This window comes from Cupressus sempervirens, chromosome 5, assembly GCF_028749045.1.
Source record: "Cupressus sempervirens isolate cs-2001-9-10 chromosome 5, ASM2874904v1, whole genome shotgun sequence".
Taxonomy (NCBI): domain Eukaryota; kingdom Viridiplantae; phylum Streptophyta; class Pinopsida; order Cupressales; family Cupressaceae; genus Cupressus; species Cupressus sempervirens.
In genome coordinates this window covers 200596788-200606714 of record NC_143122.1, presented here as the reverse complement: position 1 = coordinate 200606714, position 9927 = coordinate 200596788, and the positions used below count along the sequence as shown (strand labels likewise).

Below are 9927 nucleotides of genomic sequence, written 5' to 3'. Positions count from 1 at the left end.
ACCATTCCCCACAATCCACTTAACACCCTCCTTCAAAAGGGTTCTATTTCTCACAATATTTCCCCAAATTTTGCAGCCCATAGGAAGATCATTTCTCTAGGTGTAGTGAGAGAACATCGAATTTCCAAGGTACTTAGCTCTCATAATATTACACCAATTAGCTTCTCCCTTCATTAGGTTCCACCCCATCTTAGTGAGAAGTACATTGTTCAAATTAGTTATCCTCCTTACTTGCAATCCACCTTTTTGTTTTGGTTTACAAACCATTTCCTAGTTGACAAAACTTATTTTAATCTTCTCATTCCCTCTAGACCAAAGGAAGTTACATTGAATTTTATCCAATTTATTCACCATACACTGAGTAATTTTAAATAAGGACAGGAAATACACTGGTAATCCTTGGAGGGAGGAAATCAGTAGTTGCAACTTGTTTGCACTACTAAGGGTTTTACCCTTCCATCTAATTAGATTTTTCTCCATTATTTCCATAATCCCATTCTAAAATTAGTTATTCACATCTTTCATGGTTAATGGGAGACCAAGATAAATATCCAGTAACTCAACAATGTTGCAATCTAAAATATTAAAAATCCTCTGTTGTAGGTTAGGGGGTTATTAAAGAAGAACAGCTTGCTTTTTTAGAAATTGATCTTTTGAACTACATTCACTGCATATATCTCCAACACTAACTTCTAAGCTTTGGCTTCACTCACCGAGGACTCCCCACTAAGAAAGGTGTCATTCACAAATTGTTGAATCACTTCAAGAGGTAGAGTGGAAGTAGGTTTAATGGCCTTGATTATCCCCCCTCAAACTTTCTCATAAATGCTCTACCTAGGATTTCAGCAATCATAATAAATAGGTAGGGAGAGATAGGGTCACCTTGCCTAAGTCCTCTCTCCCCACCAAAATTTCCCCAATATGACCCATTAACCATCGCACAATAATTGACAGTTTCCACCATCGACTTCACTACTCTAATAACCTTCAGACTAAGGCCTATCCTTTCCATAACTTTATACAAGTAGGTCCAATTAATCCTATCATAAGCTTTAGAGATGTTGAGTTTCAAGGCCATACCAGGATTACCACTTTTCTCCATAGAATGCAAGACTTCATGCATTGTTATAGTAGCATCTAGGATTTTTCGCCCTAGGAAAAACTTGCTTTGGGTTTTTCCTATGAACTTATGCAGTACTTGCTTCAATCTATTCACCAGGATTTTAGAGAATATCTTGTAAGTAGTGTTACATAGACTGATTAGCCTAAAATCAAAAAGGACCTTTGGGTCTTTCACCTTGGGAATTAGTACAATAAAAAATTCATTGAGTCATTTAAGAAGCTTCTTAGTTATAAAAAAATCATGGGTCACCTGAAGGAGGTCCAACTTGATAACCTCCCAAAAGTGCTAAAAGAATGTTAGTGGGAAACCATTTGGTCTCGGGGATTTATGAGCTTTCATAGAGAAAACTGCTCTATGGACTTCCTCCTCAGTCACCATTTGTACTAACTCCTCATTCTCTTCAACCAATATCATGTTGGGCATCAAATCGATCAGCCATTGCCTATCCTCTACTCTAAAGTCTCTTTCTCTTCCAGGTAAGAATTTTTGAAGTAAGCCATTGCCTAGCTCCTTGTCTCCTCAGGCTTAAATAATTTCACATTAGTGTCATCTTTGATGTTATCAATTGTGTTTCTCTACCTTGAATTGAGACAAATCTATGAAAAAACATAGTATTCTTGTCACCCACTTTGAGCCATAACACCCTAGACCTCTGCTTCCAATAAGTCTCCCCCCTTACCATCATTTCCTTCCACAATTTTTTGTATTTATCCTCCTCTTGGATAATGTTGTCCATGGGTATGCCTTCCCCCATAACTTTCTAGAGCTTGACTAACTTCCTTTCCACCTCAACCTTAGTCTTGAAGATATCACCAAAATATTTTTTCTTCTAGGGTTGCACATTTCATTTTACATTCTCCAGCTTAATAGAGAGTCTATTCATTGTCGTTCCTTCAATTCTAATCCCCCACCATTCAACCACCCTAGATCTGAAGTCAATATGGGATTGCCACATTATTTCATATCTATAGGGTCTTGGCTCCCCCAGGGGATCTTCCTTCTAGCTAAAAAGGATAGGGGCATGGTTTGAGACTATCCTAAGTAGTTCCGAAAGAGAAGAGGAAGTTAATATTTTCCATCTAGCCAGGACCAAAAGTCTATCTAGTTTGACTTGAATGAGGTCATCACCCGTCCTATTATTCGACCACATGAATGCATATCCATATCCAATAAGTCATTATTATTTATAAAATCAGCCAAGTCTTTCATACTATCATAAAAATCTATCATAATCCAATTTTCTTCAAAAGCTATAGAGGGGAGTTAAAATCTCCCATACAAAAGGTATTCTTATTTTGAGAGAGAAAAATAGATAGCTCCTCCCATAAGCTGTGCCTTCCACTTCTAGTATTGGGAGCATACACATTAACAATATTCCAAGTCTTATCTCTCATCTTATGTTTAGTTATAAGATAGAACTTAGAACTATAGATTAAACTTCCATTACCAGCATCTAGGTTCTAGAAGGTAGTCACACCTCCTGATGGACCTTCTGCTTCACTATAGCAAAGATTTTCTCCTAGCCAAACATAATTTGCAATATTATTTAAATTAATCATAGTCATTTTAACCTCTTGGATGAGTAAGATATCAATTTTTTGGTTTTCCATCTACTATTTTAGTCAAACTGCTTATGAGGTTTGTTTAACCCCCTCATGTTCCATAATAGAATAATCATTTTCTACCTTTTGACAAGGATTCCAAAGTGGTCTACCTACCACTTGCCACCTCCCTTGCCATCTGCTTCACTTTTTTAATTTTTTTTTCCTAACTTCCCTACATCCAACTTCAATTCCACTACCATCATAGGTTTCCTTGAAACTCTTTTCATTCTTCTTTGAGTTTGGTACTTCCCTTCCATATGGTCTAGCTGGGCTAGATAATCCACAATCTTGTTTGATTTCTCATCCTCATTTCAACAAAGGACCTTGGTGACCTCCTCCACGTTCAAGTTGTTCTCCTTGCTATTCCCCAAGGCCTTATCTATATTTCCTCTATAAACCTCCTCAATCACCAAGTTCCTCGAAGGGGTACTAAGGAGCTCCTCAATACCTTGTAGAAAGGGAAAAGAAATTTCCCCGTCCTCCAAACCTCCCAACTCTCCTTCTTGTATGCAAAGAGTCTCTGGGTCTCAAACCAAACTAGACTTCCCCTCCAACTCTTCCATCCTAACCCTCCCCATCATGGCATGAGGGTTATCTTCTTGCTCCTTCCTAGTAAGGGAATACAACCTCTTTTCCATTTCTCTTGAGAGACCTTCACTTCTAGCTCCTTCCTAGGAGGGGGAATCACCACCTTGCCATCATGATCAAGAAAGCCAATACCCTCTACCCTTGAGTCTTGAGAGGATCCCTCCATTCTATAACACCCTCAACATTCTCCTTAGCTAACCTATCTAGCTTCTTACAATCTAAAATCAAATGCCCCAATGGTAAGCATTTCTAGCAAAATAAACTTACATTCTCATAAATGATGAGCTAAATCTTGTTACCCACTTTGAGCTTAATGTAATAGAATTTGGTAAGTTAGTTCCCACTGCCATATTTACACTAAACCTTGCAAAGACTAGCTAGGACCTCTGCAAAGTTACCATATCCATAGCTACAAAGTGCCCAAAGGAATCCCTAATGGATTTTAGGAACCTCTCATCCCAAAACATGAGTGGAAGGCTTGGTAACCTGACCCAAACTGGAGCCATCTTATTTAGCTCTTTTTTTGGGTCCAACATTGGATGCTACTTTGCTACCACTAGGCCATGCTTACCATATGACCAAGAACCAACCATTAGCATTGTCATGTCTTTTGTTGCTTTGAATTTAAAGAAAAATAGGCCTCCCAACATGGCCAAAACCATTAAACTCCCCTTCAACTTCCATTTCTAACTAACCCACTTCCTGACCATCTCAATCAATGGGTGGAACAAAACAAATCTACCTATGAGGCAAAGATTCAAATTAGTTGACTCACTATCAACCAAACTACCTAGTATCACTATTTCCACCCCCTCCTCACCACTGATCACTTTAGGAGCTTCCAAGAAGGTATTAGCTACTTTCTCTCCAAGAACAACTTCCTTTCAACCTAGAGCCTTAGTATGACTTGCTTGAATCTCCTGGCCCACCAACAGAGCACTTGTATGGCTTGTTTGAAACTCTTGGCCCCCAAACAGAGTTGTTGACTCTACTAGCATCCTCCCAATAGGATGAGCAACATCAACATTCCCTTGGGTAACCACAGTCATAGTCAAAACAAGATGCAGGTCTAGGCAGGGATTCAAGACTAGGCTTGGCCCATCAAGAGTCTCCAAACTCATCCAAATTCAAAAAATAAATCAAGTAGGAAACAAAAAGTTGCAGCACTAAAACTTGTTATTTTAATTATTTTTTCTTCAGCTCCAATCCTTGTGTAATGGTTTTCCTAATGAATATTGTTATTATGAAATCCATTGTAGATATTTCCATTGAAGTTCTTCATGTAAGTTTACCTTTTCCATACAATCTCTATGCATCCATAACTTGAGAATTGATGATTAAAATTGATAATATATATTATGAAGGGTTTTATTTTATTTTGATCTAGTATATATTATGTTGTAAAATATGTTTTAGGGTTAATTTGTTTCAACTTGTGAGACAACACATTACTAATTATATATTAGATTGTTCATAATGACTTAGCATACTTTTAAGTGGTTAAAATAAAATATGTATGACATGATGACTTTTTTTTATCAAGACTTGGGAATCAATTTTTCTCAACAAAAAGAAAAATTATGTTTTTAGTTGATTTTTATTGGAAGCTAAGATGTGAAGGTATTTTATTTATATTGATATTATGCACAAGAAAGAAGATGTCCTTTTTAATTAAGATAAAATTGGAAACACTAGTGAAATGCTTGCTTCCACTATATCACTTTGTTAAAGATGGCTCAAATTTTTTACTTTGGTGTCTAGTTTTAAAAGCTTTGAATATTTGCTGAAGTTGATGAAAGATCAACCCCACAACTCCTAGGAATTACCAGTATGAAAACACCTATCATAGAAAGAGAGAAGCAAAAGCTATGAAGGCTGGAATTTTCAAATCCATAGATGAGATATTCTTGATGAGAAAATTGAGAGATTTCTATTATCAAAATTGAATTAATTTTTATAATGAGGGATCATCCTTATAAAGGATATTGAAACCTATGTTACATCATAATAATTAATAAAAGAATTAAACATTAGATGCCTAAAGTTTATCTTAAGAAAATTAGAGTTAATTAGGAAATTTCTAATTACTTTAACACTACCCTTTAAGATAAACTTAGAGAGCAGCTAAAAACCTAGAAACTACTACTAAAAGTAAGTTTAGGTCTTGCTAACAAAGCCTCATGAGATATGCAAGCACAACCAAATCTCTAAAAAGAGGAGAAATAAAGGAAAACCACATGTGAAAAACCCTACTCCAAAAAGAAATGAAAATAACGTTGAAAAGAACTAGCAAAGGACTAAAGAAGCCTCCAAACTAGGGAATTTTTGAGAAGATAGGAACAAAAGATGATCATGAAGAACACTACTAAATCATGAAGTTGTAAACACTACCAAAATGTTGATCTGAAGAACCTCCACTATATAGAACATGACCAAGTAGAGAAGACTAAGTTTGTAGAGCTAATCAATCAAAGATGGAAGGTATCTTCATGGCCTCTAAAAATGGGAATGAAAGAATGTCTATGTGGTTAATGATCCACCTTACTGAAATACATAGGTATCTAGACACTAAAATTTCCTAGTACATAGGATCAAATAATGAATACATAGCTCACTCAATCGAACTAAGAAAATAATAGAATCAACATAACACCCCATACTACTGACAAGGGTTAAGTGACATGCAACTGGAAAAGTGGGCCAAAATAATTGCATGTCAAGGAATGATGGTCAAGATCCATAAAAGAATACATATGTGTGTACTAGGGTGATCGATCTTAGATACATCATGTGGCTAATGTCATAGAAGATAAAATAGAAAAAGGAAGATGGCAAACAAAGGCAAAAATTCAACCCCACATGGCACTTTAATTAGAGTAGTGCATGTACAATAAGTCATAAGATATGGTGAATATTTAGATTATAGTAATATATATGAGCGTCCTCAGATGACATTGCTCAAATTAGAAGGAAAAACAAGGCAAAATAACTAAAACAAAAATATAGATGGAATATGGCACTTTATCTTAGTCCATTTGCAAGAATGCATACAAATGATGTCTAAATAGACCAAAAGAGACATAGTGCTAATAAAACAAATAATACAATTCATGAAAAATACCTTAAGTAAGAAAATTGATCCCTAGACTTGAAATAGCTAAGATATCCACCAAAATGTAACAATGCAAAAAAAATGAATACAATGTGTTTGGAGAAGAATATGGCAAAACAATCAACATCACTATAATGATCTCTGAAAGACCTTTCCAATGATATATAGAATTCCCAAATTGGAGATTGGATGATCAAGATATGTCTCCCAAAGTGCAAAGTTGTACCCCTAACTTAGATAGTAGAAAATACCACAAAGAAAACATCAAAACTGAAAAAAAAAACATGTGCCACTAAGACATGCTCAGAGCCAGCTATCCAAGATATCTTCTTTTCACAAACTAGAGTTTGCATGCTAAAGATATGAGCAAAAATATGAAGGTAGGTACAAAAAAATCTTGAAGGGAAAATAAGAATGCTGATGTATTATAGATGTCAGCATGTGACGAGAATAAATTTGATGTTCAAATGACCATCAAGGCAAAAAATGCTAGAAAATGATCTAATAGGCAAAAAAAAATCCAATTTACAAAAAAAGATAGAAAATCATCCAATAGCCAAAAAATGAGCAAAAAAGGTTGATGAAAGTCAACTTCATTGGGAAACATGCTGGAGCTAGTAAAAATAACTAGTGGCCAAGATAATAAATCCACATGTGCCAAAGACAAGCATGTGTAGAATAAAATCCCCAAAGGCATACATAGGAAAAAATGCAAGTGAAAGGGCCCAATATCCCCTTCAAAATTTCAAAGCCTCCTTCAGAAGTGCCAAAACCATTATTCATGGCCAAACCACCAAAAAAGTTGGAAAAAATGGTTTCAATGCTGTTGATGTAGAGTGATGGAGTAGGGAGAGCCTAGTGGTGGGCCAACATGTCCATTTTCATTTGAAGACCACCAATCATGTTCTTGAAGTATGGAAAACTAAGGCGGGTGAGACAACTTCCAATTAACAACTTGCAAAACCTAAAAAGGGCACCAAAATTAAAGGGTGTTGACATCGAGGAATTCAATGTGCACACCCTATAGAAAGGAATGTTTCCTCCCAACCAATAATAACTCCAACAGAAAAAAACAAAATGGCTTAATAGAATAGCATGTGGTAAATAGATTTTTATTATAAAAATAATCGTTAAAGCACAAGACATCCCCCTTTGAAACCTCTGTCCCAAAGTCTTGAACCCACCAAAAGTGGTCAAAACACTGCTCATAATTGACTTCAAACTGCCTGGAAATCTAAAAACCACCAATAGAGAAAAACACATCATAGAAGGCACAAGTGGATAAAGCCTAAAATGTGCAAAAAAAGGTGGTGTAGTTCCCCAAAGGACTCATCAAGTTGTTACAGCTCGCTCTTCCCATACCCGAATAAAGGGATGCTTGTGCTGCCACCTGGCTCTTTTACTAGATACTAATTTACTTTGGTTAATAGAAATTAAAATTGTTAAATGAATAATTCAAGAATTTTAGGGTTGTGATGGTTACAAATCAAAATGATGGATGATGATTACAGAGCTACCATCCCCATCTTGTAGGAGTTCTTCCTAATACCATCCCAACATGAGTTTTGGGGGGAAGACTTCTTAAAGTGGTTAAGATACATGAGGGGACAACACTAAAAGAAGGGAGAATGATTGCAAGTTGGATGACCAAAGGTATATCTAGAAGAAATATTAGAAATCATTGGAATTACCAGGTGCTTCTTGCATTGAAAAGTTTTTAGTTTTTGGTCTTGTGTTTCATATAAAATATTATCAATTGTTCATGCTATTCTAAATACTATGATGATTGTTTTCAAGAAATAGTAACTCCTTGTGTACCTAGCCATTTGATTGGTTAATCTAGATAGAAATAGACAAACAAATAATTTTGTAGCTTTTTGGGTTTTCTTGTGAAAATTTATAGTGATTTGAGTTGGGTTTTGTTTGGATTTGGGTTTTAAATATGTTGAAATTTTAGTTGTGGATGTCCATTTTGTGTTGAATAATTTTAGGAATGGAGCATTTTGATGGTGCTTTGGCTTATGTTTAGCTCCTCTAAAAATTTCAGTCATCTTGGTGTGTTTGAAGAGTATATAGCAGGATGTTTTTGTTTGTAAACATGATGTACTAGCCTTTCGTTAGGCTTGAAAAACACATAGTCCAATAAAATCTTCCTTGAGTTGTCCTTGTAGGCAAAGAATGGATAGGAATTGATCCAAAATGGGGAACCAATTATTGCCAAAAATTCCAAGAGTGGTGTTATAAGGCTTGCAAGTCCTCTCTAAAAGCACCAACAGATAGTGGGTAACTGCTACCAAGAACACCAATAGAATGGGCAGTGGATACTTTGATAGAAGTGTCCAATCTGAGGCTAAAAAGTGCGAAATGTATGTTCGACATTGCTGGCACCAGATTAACACTGAGCTATGCATTAGAATCAGTGTAGACTTTGTTTCCACAAAAATACCAAAAATCTTTGTATCTGGTAAATATGGAGTCAAATTCTGATTTAGCCATGCCAACACCCCTTGTGTTGTAATCAACCCTACTACATTCTCATTTCCAATGCCCAACCATAGTTGTATGTCTTTCTTGGCGCATGCCTAAAGAATTTCTAAGTTTGAGTCATACAGTTTCATTTTTTTTCATCTTGTTTCCTTATAATAATTCTGCTACTTTCATTGGTGAAGGTATGTTGTCTACTAATTTCTTGTAGTTTATGCCTATTGTGTTGTTTCCCTCTATTGACAAACTCTCTGTTTTGGAACACAAGAGTAGCAAGGCATAGATAGCAAATACGAGTCCCATAGTGCAACTGTTGGATGTCATTTGTGGGAGTTAATGCAGTGAATAAATGCTTAAATAGGTGGAATGGTAGCCTTGATAGTTGGGTACTAATTTGTAATTATAATCTCTATAGTCCTTGTTATTATGGATACATTTCCACTAATTTCTTATATAAAATAAGACTTCATATACAATTTTTTACTATCCTAATATATGATGAAACTTCATATTTATTTATAAACTAAACTAGTACATTCATTATTCTATGAAGTGTGCTGAGTATAGATGAACACATTTCTAAAATTGATTTTCTTTATTACAATCTTTGAATACTATAGCTATGTTGTTCATAGGAGATACTACTTATTCTTGAAAAGAAAACAAGGTGAAATTAGATGAAAATTGAAAAATAATCTTTCTGTATTATGTTGAACCAATCTTGAGTGTTAAATTTTAACTTCTTTATTAGAGTGTTAATTTTCAACTCTATAATGCCCATACCATTATTGGAGCACATGGGGACAAAGTTATCCTTTCAACATTCAGTTATAATTGTAACTTTATGTCATTATCAAATTGGTGTCTCTAGTAGCACATCACAACTTTCTTGATATTGTTATTGATTTCACGTGTATGAGATGGCTTAGACTGAAAATTGTTAGTGGAAATGTGCTCTTTAGGTTTGCTAATTTCTTGCTTGATTAAGAAAAGGAAATGAGATTACTTCCTAGTTA

General features: G+C 35.3%; 1 pseudogene; it reads right to left on the bottom strand.

Annotated features, from left to right (window-relative positions):
• Positions 1-8474: 8474 nt before the first annotated feature.
• On the bottom strand, positions 8475-9235 carry LOC149555103 (glucan endo-1,3-beta-glucosidase 11 pseudogene; annotated as a pseudogene).
• Positions 9236-9927: the final 692 nt, after the last annotated feature.